The 17,899-nt window shown below is 42.1% G+C and overlaps 1 protein-coding gene across 1 annotated transcript in view; it reads left to right on the top strand.

Annotated features, from left to right (window-relative positions):
* LOC143912339 (uncharacterized) overlaps positions 1 to 17,899 on the top strand; it is a 976,232-nt gene that overhangs the window by 793,734 nt on the left and 164,599 nt on the right. The window lies entirely within an intron of this gene.

Below are 17,899 nucleotides of genomic sequence, written 5' to 3'. Positions count from 1 at the left end.
CCTTACTTACTTGTGCGTGAGCAGAATACAAGGGGACTCTGTATGATGTTACTTAGTCTTCTTGAATATGTTACAATGAAAGCATATTTCAAGTGAAAATATATTTTCACCAATTCAAGCATTGAAAATGTATCAAACAATGAATTTACAACGTTTAACTCTATAAATTTAACTCTAACAACCCAATCTTAAATGAATAGGGCCAACCCTTACTTAACCTAACCTATCCTAACCCTTAAATAGTACCAACCCTAACAATCTAATCTTAAATGAATAAAACCAACCCTGAAAATGTAACTGGTTATGATTTCACTGAAACGTTATTGAAAATATATTTTCACTTGAAATATAATTTCACTGTACAATACACAAAAACAGATATTTTCATGATACGCTACCGGTACATACATACATATGACCTAGTAGAGATGAAAATAAAACAGTATTTTGCGTTATATTTAAGCAAAAATCGATTAAGTTGTTGGTATTCATATCTATGTTATTAATACTAGCAGAATAATTTGTAATGTGTACAAAAAATAAAATATTTTATATTGAAATCCAAACAATTATTTTATAAAAAAGTTTTACTCCAAAACGAAATTCTAAATTGTAACGTTACGTCTTCCTCATCGTCCCGTCAGTTGGCAGCAGTGTCAATGCTTAGGTTGGCAATTGTGCCAACCAACCTCCCGAAGGGAGTTTTCCTTCGACCGCAGAGGAGGGTCAGTCTCTCGCCATTATGGTTTCCAATCCCGGGATCCCGGTATTTTCTGGTACCGTGAATCCCGGTGCTGAAATTAGTCTGAATACCGGAATTATGGTGCTGGTAAGAAACTTCTTTAAAAATGATATGGAAAAAAACATAAAACAAAATTATATAATGAAAAATGGTGGGATGAGCAATGACAGTAATAGTCCATTTGTTTGCCACCCGTTTTGACGCCGGCTTGCCGTTTTCACGAAATGGTATAAACGGCCTGTATTGTGTCGCAGATATTGTGCTCAACCGCAATGATATTTGAAGCATATTTTAACTGATTCGATCTCAGAATCGACCACTGATCACGTTTTTGTGATCTAGAAAAAATGTGTCTGTGTTTCTGTGTGTCAGTGTATTTTGGGGATTTTTGAACACTGTTCGCCCTATCGCACTGAAACTTAGCATTGGTTACTGAAATTTTTATCGATATCCCGTAATTTTTTTTCAAATTTTTAAGTTATCGTAATTTTTTTTTTTTTTTTATTTAAATTATCTCCCAAGCCACTCCAAATCGGACTGAAATTTCTTACTTGTAATAGAAATTATTATTATTATACTCCAATATTTTTCCTAAACCGAAAGTAGTACTTTTAATTTAGAGAAACAAGGTTTTTTTTATGTTTTTCTAAGAAATCCTTTAATTTATTGAACAGAAATTTTACCAAGTTATGTATAAAAGTTGGCAAGCATCCGTCAACCAGAAGTGGCAGTGTACTCTTGTTCAATTTTTTCGACCCCTTTAACATGTGTGCTCTTCACGTAAAAATTCAAGTATAATTGTTGTATCAATGTGATGAAAATAAAAAAAAATCACTGAATATAATAAACCAGAAGCGGGATTTTTTCCTCTTAGAAAAGTCCAAAATGTTGTGACAACGATTCTTTCCACGCCCTGAACATATTTAGCTGAAAATTTATATTTGTATTATTTTTGTACTAAAATAGAGTTGAAAAGGTTTTGGTCGGAATTCGTAAGCCGGAAGTAGAACTTTAGTCTTGTGTAAGTTTTCCTACATTTGTGTTCAATTTGTATTGAAAATGCTCATAGCCGGTATGTGTGAACGTGTATGTACATACATACATATGTATATTCGATTATCGAATTTTGTTTTTTATCCTTCTTATATGTATTCCTCAAATACGTTGATAGATAAAGTCCTAGGTTGGTCACATCCGAATTTTTTACATAATGTAAATGTAATTGGAGTTATTTTTATAATGGATTGTTTCGATGAATAATTACTAGACGGTACAAACTATTTGTAAAAAACGAATCAATGAATCAAAGCGATATTTTTTACTTTATTTAATTACATTTTCGGATGTGTTTTATTTAATCTTAGAAATTTATGGATGCGAACCGAAAATTTAAAGAATGTAAACAAACTCTCAAAACAAGAAAGCCATGTGAAACGTAAAGGAGGTATGTAATGAGTACGCCAATATGGGAGTATTTTTTGCATGAAACATCGGGAGTGTAATTGAACGTTTTTGAAAGATGAAAACATGCAATTGAACTTTTTTTTCGCATTTGCGAAAACATTTTTTTTTATAAATATGAAATTTGAGAATCCCCGAGATTATTTTCTAGCTTCTCAAGTGAACAAATTAAGAATTTAAGACAAGAAGAATTAAATTGGGAAAAAATATTAGACGATACTATAGGTAAATATATTGATACTTAAATTGCATTATGTAATGTGTACTGATTAATTCGATATACTATTTTTACTACCTACATATAAAAATTTTAAAATTAATAATTAAATCGAAGTTTGAAAATGTTTTCAATTGGAATAAAAAGGGGATTTATGTATGTACGTATAATGCATACATATACACATAATGTATGTATGTATATTTATGTAATAATGTGTCAAAATATTAAATTAAACAAATATATAGTACTCACCGAAGATCACCAGTAAATTCACGAGCATGATGTTTAAAGGTCATTGGGCGCAATCCGACCCGGTTGCGGACATGAATGAAAATTATATGAAATGAAAAAGTATAAATTCACTTAACATTATATATGGTTATTTTATTTAGAATCCATGGGAGAACAAAGTTTGAACCAAAAATATATTTATTAAAAAAATCGAATACTACTATTAAATATAAGTTGTCGTTCTGTTAAATAGCTACTAAAGCAGCCATACTCAGATTTTTTTTCTTCCGGGTTTGTTTTGGTTTCTTCTCCACGGGTAGCTACCCCTCGACGCTTACAAAACTTTAGTAAGTAAAGGGTTTGGCGAGTAGATGTACGTTAATGATATTGTTCAGACTACGTGTCTGATGATCGGATTTCGTGGCCTTACGACCCACGATTTGGCCGATATATTTTTGTGCTGGCCACCCTTACAGACAGCGATTTGCCCACACACTGACAGTAGTTCGATAAAAGTTTTGCGCGTAAACACTGGGTGCTTACGTGGCCCTCGCTCCTTGCCACCGACCACCAGCTCGAGACTGGTGGGTTGTGACGATACTTGGAGACCAGCTCCAGTATCCGTCCGGTGTGCACCAGAGGAAGCCTGGTCTGTCTTCGTCCAGAAGGCAGTGTCCGAGTCAAAAACCCACATGGCCGTGTTTTGGGCTCTTACGGGCGCGCACTCATGTTTACGAGGCGCGCTCATCTGTCAAAACAGACGCCCGCCATCCGCCAGCCGAGACGGTACTGGCGTAGCTGGTCTACCTTGCCTGACCAGCTGCAGCCAGCGTACTCATCCACAGCCCCCGCCATAAAGGGGCACAGGCGCCGGCAAACTCCCCGGCTCGCCATCTATCATATATATAAAGACGGTAATCTGTGTGTGTGTGTGTGGGTGTGTGTGTGTGTGTCCTAACTCTCGCCGAACATGATGAATCAACCAGTATGGGGAACAAATTTTTTTTTTCACATTTTTAATTTTTTCAGTTTTTTCATTTTTTTCAGTTTTTTTCATTTTTTTCATTTTTTCAGTTTTTTCATTTTTTCAGTTTTTTCAGTTTTTTCATTTTTTCAGTTTTTTCATTTTTTCAGTTTTTTCATTTTTTCGTTTTTTTCATTTTTTCAGTTTTTTCATTTTTTTCAGTTTTTCAGTTTTTTCATTTTTTCGTTTTTTTCATTTTTTCAGTTTTTTCATTTTTTCAGTTTTTTCATTTTTTTCATTTTTTCAGTTTTTCAGTTTCCCAGTTTTTTCAGGCCCCGGGGTGCAGAAGGCATCGGGGGCGCTGGGGGCGAAGCCCCCGGGTGCCGAAGGCATTGGGGGTGCCGGAGGCGTCGGCGGCGCTGGGGGCGAAGCCCCCGAGGTGCCGGAGGCATCGGGGGCGCTGGGGGCGAAGCCCCCGGGGTACCGAAGGCATTGGGGGCGCTGGGGGCGCCGGAGGCGTCGGCGGCGCTGGGGGCGAAGCCCCCGAGGTGCCGGAGGCATCGGGGGCGCTGGGGGCGAAGCCCCCGGGGTGCCGAAGGCATTGGGGGCGCCAGAGGCGCCGGCGGCGCTGGGGGCGAAGCCCCCGGGGTGCCGAAAGCATTGGGGGCGCCGGAGGCGTCGGCGGCGCTGGGGCCGAAGGCCCCGGAGCGACGGAAGCGCCGGGGGCGAAGGCCCCGGGGTGCCGGAGGCGTCGGCGATACACAAAATGTAATTCGTAATTCGTAATCACTTCGTAATTTTTCATTCGTAATTCGTGCATCAATTTCTTTCCGAAACCAGTCGATTCAATATCTTTAACTTTATTTTTATTCGAGTTTCAATTCCTTTTCGAAACCACCCGTTGAAATCAACGGGTCTAACGCTAGTTCGTTAATAAACGAGGATAACCCGAGCTGACGTTTCTAATTCCCCACCCAGCCCTGTTCCAGCATGTGCTCCAGAGCGAGCTGAACACACACAGAGACGACGACACACATACACAGCCACTGGTCACCCAGCATTTACACACACATATACAGCTCCTGAAGCTATCGTACATGGTCCTTCGAGTCGGGATGATCTACAGCGCTGGACTCTGTCGTCGGCATACCAGGTTGGTCGTCAGCCATTTTGTCTCTCCCGTTATTCCTTTGTGTTGGCTGTCCGCCATCTTGTAATCCCGCTTCCCTTTATTTAAGCTACCGCGTGGGTTTTCCCCCCCCTCACGGCGTGGGTTCCCCCCCCCCCCTTTTGTTTAACGGCGTGGGTTTTCCCCCCCCCCTTGTTTCACGGCGCGGGTTTCCCCCCCCCGTGATATCATTTCACCGCTCACAGTTTCTCGAAGTCATGACGACTCAATTGCGACGTCGTCGTGGCGCCCTTCGGGGAAGGCTGACGAGGAACGCGAATCTGGTCGACCAATTACCGCCGAGCGTGACCCGACTCGAATATAAGCTCGAGGAGGCGCGCCAGCTGCGTCTCGATTTCTTGGACACGCAGTCCGAGTTAGAAGCGTTAGAGCCCACAGAGGCGGAGGAGTCCGCGCGGACATGGGACGAGTTTGAGGACGCCTATTTGGCATATATAGATACAGTGCTGGACAAACTAGATGCCGCAAAGCGCATCACCTTGTCGGGAGGAACCTCCCCCCCAAGCGACCTTGTCCCGGTCGATCAAACCGTATGTCGCACTGTTGACCAACTCGCTACTCCCACAGTGGACCCACCCATTCGTCTCCCGGCACTAGAACTGCCAACATTCGATGGGAAGCTCGAAGATTGGCCCCAGTTCTCCCAACGCTTCCAAGCCGCAATAGACGGCAGTAAGGTGGATTCAGTCCGCTTTCAATATCTTACTGCCAGTCTTACCGGCGAGGCCCGCAACATTATCCGCGGCCTCGACTGTGCGGAAGGGGCCTTCACCACCGCTTGGTCAATTCTCGAGGACCGGTACAACAATAAGAGGTTGTTGGTCCAGAGACACGTCCAGGCATTGCTCAACGCTGAGCCTGTGGGCCATGACGTCGGTCAAGGGTTGCGGCGGCTGGTCGATGACATCACCATGCATACCCGCACCCTCGGGTCCATGGGCGTCCCCGTCGTCACATGGGACGACATCCTCGTGTCTTCCTTGTCGTCCAAGCTGGACCGGTACACTGCCCGGCAATGGGACAAGCAATCGGTCAAGTACGAGGACTGGACATTCAACAAATTTCTCACGTTCCTCCGGTTTCAGTGCCAAGTGCAGATGAACGGCGAGGCCATCGAGAGGATGCACCAGCCGCGTCCGTGCATACAGGCGGTTGCCAGGACTCCCGCTCATCACGAGAGAGTCAAGGCAGTTTCCTGCCCTAAGTGTCGGGGTGAACACGTGCTCCACTCATGCTCCTCGTTCCGGGACCTGGCCCCACCAGAGCGAATCAGCCTGGTCCGAAGGGCAAACCTCTGCAGGAACTGCCTGCGTCCTGGCCACCAGACAACAGCGTGCAAGAGCCAAACTCGTTGCTCCCACTGTCGCAACCTACACCACACACTTTTGCACGCCGAGTTTACTCGGACTTCCAAACACTTCAACGCTGCTCCTGTCCCAAGGGCTGCAAGCGTCGCTAACGAAGCGCCACACGCGCCTAGCCTTCATTCCCTGCATTCAACCGTCAGGGCAGCAACAGCCCCTCACACCGTTCTGTTATCCACAGTGGTGCTGTCTGCCCGTGGAGGCGATGGGCGTTGGCATAAGTGTCGAGCACTGCTCGACAGTGGGTCAGAGATGAACATCATCTCCAATGACCTGCGTCAGCGGTTGAACATCCAACCGCATGCATTGAATGCAAGCATGGTCGGGGTAGGCTGTAAGGAAACGCCAATCTCCCAGGGCGTAGTCTTGCACGTTGCTCCTCGGGGGTCGAGGAGCCATGCCAAAATAAAGGAGATGGAGTTTTTAGTGATCCCTAAGATTACGAACAATGTTCCATCCAGAGACCTGTCGGAATTACGGCTGGGGTTGCCCCAGCGTATTTACCTGGCTGACCCCACATTTGATTCGCCGGGGGCAGTCGACATGGTCCTCGGATGCTTGGCATTCCATCAGTCCCTTAAAGACGGTAGGAGGAATATTTCCATTCCTCCCTCACTCGCCAGCGAACGGGGCTCTACCATTCACCTGTTGAACACTTCGTTCGGCTGGGTTGTTAGTGGGGAACTGGGCTCAGTCCCAACAACCAACCGCTCCGGGAACTGCCATCAAAAAGCTTCTCGTGATCCGTCGGCGGACCGAAGAGTTCCGTTGCCAAAGCCTAGGGAACCCGCTTCTAAAAGAAGCCGCGGTAAACCCGCACCCGTTGTTCCTCATTTCATCCGACCTTCCCAACCCAGCTCCAAAAACTCCTGGTCAATTCCTAGCTGGCGAACCACTGGTTGCTCAACAGCGGGAGGATCTGCTCAATCAGCCCGCAGCACGGGCGCTACCGCACCAGCATCTGCAGCAGCGGGCAGAGATGGTCACTGGAGGAGTGCGGCACACTCCTTCAACAGCAACACCAGGAAGGCAGCCCAACGAGTAGCTCGACTGCTGATCGTGCGGCATGCAGAACATGGGGCGAGTCACGTTGGTGCTTCCTGGGCACGACGGCGTCGCACGAATTATCACCCTGTGCACTCAGAGGGGCATCACCGACAGGGCAGCTGGCGAGACGCTCGTTGGCCTCCTGACCAGCCGACTAGGCCTGGGTGCACTCACTGTTCTCCCGCCCCCATATAATTTTGTCTTTTGTGTTTTTTTTGTTCTGTGTGAAACTTATGACAAAAATGCCCTTGCTGATGTAGTAGTGGTTTGCTTGTGGTGCGCTAATTGACGCTTGATCCTTTAAGTTAATTTTGTGTTTGTGCCAGTGTAGTTGTGGTGCGCTAATTGACGCTGTATCCATTAAGTTTTTTTTGTTTTCTTTTGGTTGCTAATGACACTTTACCCTTGTAGTAGTAGTTGGTTTGGTTTTTTGTCGGTGTGCTTATAATGTTTTTTTTTTTTTTGCACTTTTAACCATGGGGCTGTCTTTAGTTCCTAAGAAGATGTTTGCAAATCTTATGCCTTATGTTAATTTTCTTGAAATATTTGTGTATATTTCAACCCCGGGGAGTATGTCCGAGCCAAAAACCCACATGGCCGTGTTTTGGGCTCTTACGGGCGCGCACTCATGTTTACGAGGCGCGCTCATCTGTCAAAACAGACGCCCGCCATCCGCCGGCCGAGACGGTACTGGCGTAGCTGGTCTACCTTGCCTGACCAGCCAGCGTACTCATCCACAGCCCCCGCCATAAAGGGGCACAGGCGCCGGCAAACTCCCCGGCTCGCCATCTATTCGTTAATAAACGAGGATAACCCGAGCTGACGTTTCTAATTCCCCACCCAGCCCTGTTCCAGCACGTGCTCCAGAGCGAGCTGAACACACACAGAGACGACGACACACATACACAGCCACTGGTCACCCAGCATTTACACACACACATACAGCTCCTGAAGCTATCGTACAGGCAGACAACTCAGCTACGCGTGGCTAACCTCAAAATCACGCGTGGTTTCTTTGTTGACCCCCCCCCCTCTTTCCCCCTGTTTGCTCTATGTACATTCAACGTGGAGATATAATCATTGTGATCAGATTTACTACCTGTTTTCATTGTTATATATCTCCCGCTCTTTTTCCACATCTCGCATCCCACGCCCACTGTACGAAATAGAAAGAGACAGAGCAGAGCAGCCATCATCAGCAGAGACCAGACCACTGACGACGAAGGAAGGCACCTTGAGGAAACCAGCCCCGCCCACGCTTACCACGAGCTATCTCACAAAACTGACTTCAGGGGGCTCTCGATTGAGCATCCCTGTCGTCCGTACAGATATTTTGACGTTTGTTTTCAATATCATCATTTGAGCCCCACTTCCTGCTTCTGATTTTATTTCTTTGTATTGATAATACGTAATTTTCTAACATTCTCATATATACGATTTGACACCAAAGTGGCTTCGTCTAAAGTAAGATATCGTTTCTGCAATATTTTCGTACTCGAGCGGCTACACGCCTCATTTTTAATTGACCATATAACTAAATGTGTCATACGCAGCTTAGCTTATACATACATATATGGCATCAAATATGATCCATATTTACTTGGCTTTTGTTGGAATACGTGAGAAAGTATTTTGTCATTTTCTGTTCTGTTCCGTTACAATATTCAATATATTGTTGCATAGGGGTGGGTGGAGGATCCAAGTAAAAGGCCAATAGTCGTCTCACAGCATTTATTGATGATTAAGGAGATACACGCACTGTCAGTGCTAAGTCCAGAATGACATGATATCGCCTACGTACCGCCTTATAAGGGGTAGATCTCTCAGGACGTCTAATCTGTTTACCTACTGTATAGTCACGTATTCGGATATGTATTCCCACGGTATGAGAAGTGCAATCATTGTTTAGCTTTCATGCACTTAGCTTGTCGCTAATCCTTAAAACCACTTACACCGGTCTCACGGTCTCTCAGGACGCTCCCCGGCCTAATCCGATCGCAATTATTTTAGAAAGAAAATAATATTTTTTTCATATTGAGTGTTAAGAAATTTGGGCCTTTGTCGAGCATGGGCCCTGATGCTTTGCATCACTCCGCGCAATGGTAGCTACGCCACTGCCCATATCTTGTCATCATTTTGCTTGTGGAATCGCCACTTTGTTCCAGATGTTTCCTTATTTTGCAAACAGCCGTACAACTTACACCCTCTGTTGTCGCGATTTTATGTTTATAAAACATTCTAGTTTTTATTAATGCTATAATACTTGCATTTCTCTTTTTAAAAATAATTGCTTTTCGACTAATCTAAAAAAAATCTATTTAAGACTCACAAGCAATTTAAAACATAAATGAAAGTATTTTTTTTACAAATTAATCACCAACTTACCCTAAAAATATACAGGTAGTCCTCGACTTACGACGGTTCGCACTTACGACCGAAAAAAAAATTTATTAAGTAATTATTTTTCTAAAGTTGATTGAGAAATCTCAAGCGGATGAGAGTTATGAAAACTGGGAATTCTCTTTCGGAAGAAATGCAACATCGCAGTAGTTTTAAAAATTAAGTTATGACTCATTCCTTTGGGATTCGTCACCAGTCGCAAACTCATACGGTCGTTACCGTTTGTTACATAACTGTTCGTTATTGTTTTAGGATGTTTATTTTCTCAATTTCGTGTTGATTAGTGCTCAAATTTTTATTTAAAAGAACATTAATAATGTGTGATAAAGAAACGGGATAATGACTGGTAAAGAAACTCCTGTGAGAAAGAGAAAGATGATAGACTTAGAAATGAAACTTGAAGTGATAAAACAATATGATAGTGGTAAAAAAGTGATGGACATGGCAAATAATTTGAAATTGTCACATTCAACGGACTCCACTATTTTAAAAGATAAAGAAAAAATTCGTAAAGCCGTTAAAGGGTCTTTGTCAATCAAATCTAAAATAATAAATAAAAAAGACTCGGACCCATTCAACAAATGGAAAAAATACTAGTGATTTAGATCGATGACAAGATTGAGCAAGATTAAAGCTCATTATTTAAAAATTACATTTGCGCAAGGCATTGAAGCAATAGAAGAAGGAAAAACTTTTCAAGAATTTTGGAAAAATTATAATATCCTTCATGCTATAAGAAATATAGATAAGGGATGGACCCTTTAACGGCTTAAGAAGTTACTTCAGTATGTATGTACGGAATATGGAAAAAACTCACCAATCGATTTGAACCCGTTTCTCTTTCCATATACGAAAAAGAAAAAAAAATGTCGAGGATATTACTAACCTAATCGTACAATTTAGTGAACGCCTACAATTTGACGTAGATAACGAAGACATCAACCAACTTCTTGAAAATGATTCAGAAGATCTAACCAATGCAGAATTATTAGATCTTGATACTCAAATGGTTGCAGAAGAGGATATTGATGAAAATGAATCAATCGCATCTGCGGAACCGCTGAACAAATTTGCATCGAAAGAAATGGCTGCTGCTTTTAATTTAATTAATCAAGGAATACAAAAGTTTGAAATGATGGACCGAGACAGTGAAAGATTTTCAAATGTGACACATTTTTCAAAAAAACTCATACGACTGTATCTCAAACTGAAGATGAAGAAATGGATTGTACTTATGTGATTAGGATGTATAATTTATAATTAATAAGTACGGATGATGTAGATGTTTAATTTTTTTTAAATTTAAATATGAATTCATTTGAATAACTGTATTAATAAAAGTAAGTAAAATCACCGAAAAAAAAATATAAATATATTCCTCGACTTACGACCGAGGTTCAGGAACGTATCTCCGTCGTAAGTCGAGGAATACCTGTAGTAAAGCTGTAGCAAAAGAAAAAATCACGGTGTTGTTAACGAAATAATAAAAAATCTTCGCAGAAACGCTCGTATATGCTTTACGTAATTCAGGAGCAAACTCATTTCTCTCATTTCACGTTTATTTTTGAAGACATTTTGAAGGATAATGTTGTATTATTTGTACGGACGCCAGGGGTTCTCAATCGAGAGCCACCTGATGTCGGTTTGTGAAGTGTAGAGCTCGTGGCAAAGCGCGGTGAGGTTTCCTCCACGGGACCTGCGGCTCGTCGTCTGCGGTCTGTTTTCGGCTTCTGGCTGCTGTGCTCTCGTACCGTGTGCGTAGGTGTGAGTGTGATATGGGAGAGTGGCGGGAAATTATATAATAACAACAGGTTGTAAGTCTGTTTGTATTGCAACTGTATAAATTACACAGAGATCAAGCAGGGGGGAAGGGGGGGAGTCCGTATTAAAATTAGCGCGCACGTGTTCAAGAGGTTGTGATACAACCTCACCCAATACACGTGGCTACGTGATCTGACTTCGACGAAGAGAGACCAGGGTTTCCTCACTTCTCACCGGACGTATACTGAAGCTGTACTTCCAGTATCGTCTGCCGATCAAGGCTGAGCTGATCGGAACTCGGTGGTGGGAACAAAGTCGGTAGCGAACAGCGATGTTCACTCGACCGACGCGGAAAACGAATAGAATGAAGAGACGCGCACTCGGCGCCGATCTCCCTCCAAAAAGGCTCCTTTGGTCGTAACGCCACGAAAGCTGACCATGAAGACTTGGTCTGAACATTATTTTTTGTTGGTGAATAGAGTAGTAAATAAGAATGAGCTTAAAAAAAACTAGCCCAAAAGATCTTATTGTGAATTATTTATAACCGTTACAAATGGGCGCGAACGCAGTTCAATGGGGTGGCGTAATATTCTGGGACTGTATGTACGTTGGAAGGACGTTCAACGGATTTATGTACACGATGTCAATCTCAATAAAAATAAATGTAATAGTTTCCTCAAAATTTCCGGGAAAATTTAGAATTCATCCGGGATACGGGACAGTGATTCCAATTCCGGGACAATCCCGGCCAATCCGGGACGGTTGGCAACCCTAACAAACACACACACCCACGGCAGGACGGATGTTTGCACGCATGGAAGCACGCACGCACGGACGGACGCACGCACGCACATCGAAATCAAAATGACAACAAGTGACAAAAGTGTGTGTTTGTGGGGGGACGTAATTGTTGCAAGTTTATACAGGCTTGCAAACTACATAATTGTCACGCGCGCCTCTATGCATAGTATGGCTAGTCCGGCGCAATAAACAAGTTTTATGTGACGACTGCAATTGCAGTCGTGTCCACTAAAGTGTTAAATTTACAACGACATTTAAAATTCAATACAAAAACAACCCACTTCACTTGTTTCAATTCTCGATCACTCATTTATTTTATTTAAATTTAATTCACAACTTACGCACGAGGGTCACCCGTGATCAGAAATTTACGCGAATTTCAACGTTTGAAATCTAAATAAAAAAACGGGAAATAACTCGACAAAATAATACACATTAGTCGAATCGAGCATTCGACTGTATTTTGGGAGAATTAAATGCAATTCTAATTGGAGTACAGTGATAATTCGACGATTGATTTTATTCGAAAAGCGAGCGCTCACAACTGCAGGTATATATTGCACCATTCGTTTAAGATTTGCGAAATATTGTTTCCTTTGATACGATATTAGTTGAATTTTTGCAATGAAATTTGAAAATAGCGAAAACTTATGTATTTATGCTAATTATTTTAATAAAATTTAACATTTTAATGAAAATAGAATATTTACAAAATATATATTTTTAACAGAATTAAACATGCACAAGTTATTGCATTAATTGTAGTCGAATCGATCCAGCACGAGACTTACGTATGTACGTAAAATGTACATGCAATCGCATTCACCCCCACTCGACCCGCGATGGCTAATTACATTTCGTTTCCGTTTCGCATTGCATTTTGTTCGGTAGAATTTAACTTTTATTTTGTGTTAGTTTTGAGTTCGTTTTTCGTTTTTTGAAATATTTACATTAATAAAAGTATGGGGGCGCCGAGGTCGAAGCCCTTCAGGGCAAAGGCTCAGAACCGTCGAGGGCGTAGGTTCTGGGGGGCGCCGAGGGCGATTCCCTACAGGGCAAAGGCTCTGGGGGGCGCCGAGAGCGAAGCCCTACAGGGCAAAGGCTCGGGGGGCGCCGAGGGTGAAGCCCTACAGGACAAAGGTTCAGGGGGGCCGAGGGCGAAGCCTAAAAAGGCAAAGGCTCTGATGGCGCCGAGGGCGAAGCCCTACTGGGCAAAGGCTCTGGGGGGCGCCGAGTGCGAAGCCCTACAGGTAAAAGGTTCAGGGGGGCCGAGGGCGAAGCCTAAAAAGGCAAAGGCTCTGATGGCGCCGAGGGCGAAGCCCTACTGGGCAAAGGCTCTGGGGGGCGCCGAGTGCGAAGCCCTACAGGTAAAAGGTTCAGGGGGGCCGAGGTCGAAGCCTAAAAAGGCAAAGGCTCTGATGGCGCCGAGGGCGAAGCCCTACTGGGCAAAGGCTCTGGGGGGCGCCGAGTGCGAAGCCCTACAGGTAAAAGGTTCAGGGGGGCCGAGGGCGAAGCCTAAAAAGGCAAAGGCTCTGGTGGCACCGAGGGCGAAGCCCTACAGGGCAAAGGCTCAGGGGGCGCCGAGGGCGAAGCCCTACAGGGCAAAGGCTCTGATGAGTGCCGAGGGCAAATCCCTACAGGGCAAAGGCTCAGGGGGGCGCCGAGAGCGAAGCCCTACAGGGCAAAGGCTCTGGGGGGCGCCGAGGGCGAAGCCTTACTGGGCAAAGGCTCTGGGGGGCGCCGAGGGCGTAGGCTTTAACCCTTTCGCGGGCGAATTATTTCTAGTTGATTTTTAAAAATTTCATTTCGATAGTATTACTAAAAAATACATATTTAAGGCAAATATGGAAAAAAAATTAATAAACATGTTTTAAACATTTAAACAAAAAAAGTGGGAAATATACTTCCCACGGATCTTTGGGTGGTGCAAAAATATAATTAAAAAAAAATGCATTTTAAGATAAAATCATATATATTTAAAATTAAAAGAGCAAATAAACAAACAAAAGATGAAATTCAAAAAAAATAATAATAATATCCAAAAAAACATTATTTTGAAAAGTTAAAAAAAAAATAAAAACAAAATGGCACATCGAACACCATTTCATGTTCATATAAATAAACAAGCAAAAAAATAACAACAAAACAATTCTAATAATAAATATTATTTATTATGAAATACTTTAAAACACGGTGATACACATAAAGGAACCTCACAACTACTACAAATATATTTAAATCTTTTCTCTGTATTATTAAGACTACAATATCTACATATTCTATACTTCGAACCCTTTATTAGAAAGTGGGTTCCCACTCCCTCCACTTCTTCACTTAGATCCGTGGGAAGATGTATTCCCATCAACGAAAATCGTAAGTATATGGAACAATTCAATAATAATTTATAGTACATATAATAAAACAAAGTACAAGGAACATAAATCGATCGTTAAAATTCTTATATAGTTAAAAAATAAGATTTTACGTTGAAAAAACTGGTATTTATTCAGCTGTCAAACCCTCGCGCGCGCCGCTTACCATAAACACGGACGAATTATGATTATGTTACAATCGATACAGAAGGAATCTATTGCATCGTGTTGGTGGGGATTTCCGCTAAATGTCATTGCTTTTAAAAATTCTCATATGTACACCCAACGGCTTTTTGAAACAAATTAAGTCACTGGGAAACCGTATTCCCACGGCCCGCGAAAGGGTTAATTTCCATCCACAGTCACCCAAATTCCTTCCCAATTCCACGTAAAGCTCACTTTTGGCGGGAGAGGTGGCGTCATTTGTTAAACGGACGACAGTTGTTGTGTTGAGCAGATTCTATCATTTGATGATGGTGTGCCTGTGATTTTTTTCGTATTCATTTTCATTCTTTGTCATTGTTTACTTGTATTTCATTTAATTATATATTTACTAATAATTTCTTTCATTTTCTAATAATTATTTATTTATATTTAATATCTTTTAGTTCTTTTAATTATTATTATTTCTTTTTTTTATTCCTATAATTTTTTACTTTGTTTTTGGTTCCTTATACATACATATATATTTTTTTATTTTTCAGTTAATTACTTACTTAGTATCTTATATTGTAATGAACGGATTTACGCGCGTCTGATGCAGAGGGCGTTATACGTCGTTATTCTTCCAAGAGTCGAGGTATGTAGAAACGTGGACTAACCTTGGGATAGTTATATATAGGTATATAGTCGGGGAGGTTCCTGACTGCAAGTCGTCTGCGTTGATAACAGCTTCCTGGCTCGGGAAACTGGCTCTGCGGTCGTCTGGTCGGTTCTCTCACGGCTGAGGTTTCTCCGGAAACGGCGTGAGGAATGCAGGGGACGTTGTGCTGGAACTCAGGGGAGGGAGTGATGCTACACTCGACCTCGCAGCGGTTCTTCAGCACGGATGGTGATGGATCTCTGGGCCCCGTCTCCCCCTGGAGACGTGCACAGGAGAGATCTTTCTTCGACGGGAGATCGCGGGTGAGAGAGCGCGCGCTACATGCGCACGCGCCTATGAGGCTTTTTTCTGGGTTGCCACTCGAAATAAAGGGCGAGTGTTGCCCTATGGGACGATGGGAAAGCGTCGCGTTACAATATTTATTTATAAGATTTTAATTACTATTATCTTATATTATTATTTTTCCTTTTGTATTCGTACTTTATTTTAAGTTTTTACTTTATTTATGGTTCTTTATACATATAATTTAATAAATTTTATTTTTATTTTTCAGTAAATACCCAATTTAGTATCTAATATTTATATATATACATACTATTTAATATCTTTTCCATTGCTGGAAACAAGTGTTGTTATAAAATATTTTTATAAGTTTCTGCATTCACTAATGGCCAATGAACCGACCCCATGAAAAGAAATACATCCCCAGACCATCTGGCCTGGGTAATATTTGACCGTCGACTGAATACACTCTTCACTCAAACGTTCATCTAATCTTCGTCTGACGTTGGGGATGCCATGGGACCCGCATAAATTGAACTTGCTTTCGTTTGAGAAGATGACATGTCTCCAGTCCGATTCCACTCAATTAATAAATTTTCTGGCCCAATTTAGTCGTTGCAGATGCGCTTTTTTCGTCAATACGAAAACGAAAAACACGAAATTATATTTGAATGTAAGTATGCAATAGTTTCGAAAAAATCAATTAGTGGCAACATTTTTGAAATTTGTATGTAATAAAAGGCTCGTTGCCAATTAATAAAACTTGTTGATTATTTATTATTTATTAATATTAGTATTGATTGAAGGACTATATTTTTTCGATAAGAGTAGACATTTAATTAATAAGTCCAAAAAATAGTGTAAGTTCGAGCGTACAAGTTAATACAAGTTATAGATATGAAATTTCAGTTCGATACACGGTTTAGGATATATAATAATTCAAAGAAAAATAATGCTACTTCCGGCAGATTTGAAAATGAAAAAAAAAATTACAGCGCAACGATTAAAATTTTATTACGCAGTAAAAAGTTTCAGTTTCAAAGATATTTAATGGTGTTTGAATTATCACTAAAATACACAGACAAACACGCACATTTTTTAAAAACTATAAATACGTGCCAGTGATCGACTCTGTTAAGATCAGTCAAAATTTCACAAGGTCATAAAATTCCATCTATTAATAAAATATAAATTTTAAATTACTACTATTATATTATTTTGTTTTAAATAATCTTGAAATTATCAATGCAAAAGTGCCATCTATCCGTCAACGTAAAACAACTTTCATTCGATCAATTTGTATTCGACATACTGAGGTTAGGTAAATATGAAATTAGGTATGCTCGTCGTTAGGTATCTTGATATTCGACCTACTCGCTTCGGTATACTCGTATTCGTTGAATTTACAGTGAATTCCACTCTCTCCCCTAAGCTCCAACCAGATCGTCATACGAGGCAGTATAGAGCTCGGCTCCTGTCTCTTCCTTGCAGCTTCCTACCCACGTGCGGGCTAAACTTTGCGTGATAACCACTGGCTCCAGAAGGTTCCTAGAAGCATCAGCCGCTGAAAGAAAGACCGTGTAATCTGATCGCCAGCTGCGTTCCATCTATACGACGAGCTTTCAACCAGGAACCCTACGACAGAATATACGATAACCCAGGTCAGTTCGCTTGTTCCCTTTGACCCCCACCACGAACGAGGACCTGGAGGGACGATACGTGTTGCTGTACGCCATCTGGCCTCCCAACGTGAGAGTCGCTAAAACTGTTGTAGGAATCTCGTCACCGCAATCGAAACTATCGAAATCTATTGCGACGGAGAATACATTTCTCACGCTCAACCATTGACGACATCTCAAGTCGAAGAACACCTGCATCCATTAAACTAAATCGAGTGGAACGACGCCAAACATTCGAGCATATTCCACCCCAACAAACCAAGCAGAACGACACGAAGTCGAAGAACACCTGCATCCATTAAACTAAATCGAGTGGAACGACGCCAAACATTCGAGAAACGTCCACCCTAAACAACAAACCACATTCCTCGCATAACTCGCACACGTAAACACCACCTGCGGTTCTCGGAATCAATCGCCAAACACAAGTCACGTGGATCCCCAAAAACAATATAAAAGGAGGTTCAAAACAAACAACTTCAAAAAAAGTTCCAAACAACTTCAGTCGACACTTAGCAGCAGACCAGTCGACATCCAGCATCTGAACAGCTACCAATACACTA

This window comes from Arctopsyche grandis, chromosome 1 (assembly GCF_051622035.1).
Source record: "Arctopsyche grandis isolate Sample6627 chromosome 1, ASM5162203v2, whole genome shotgun sequence".
Classification (NCBI taxonomy): domain Eukaryota; kingdom Metazoa; phylum Arthropoda; class Insecta; order Trichoptera; family Hydropsychidae; genus Arctopsyche; species Arctopsyche grandis.
Note: the sequence above shows the minus strand (reverse complement) of the source record. Positions and strands in the feature narration are given on the sequence as shown.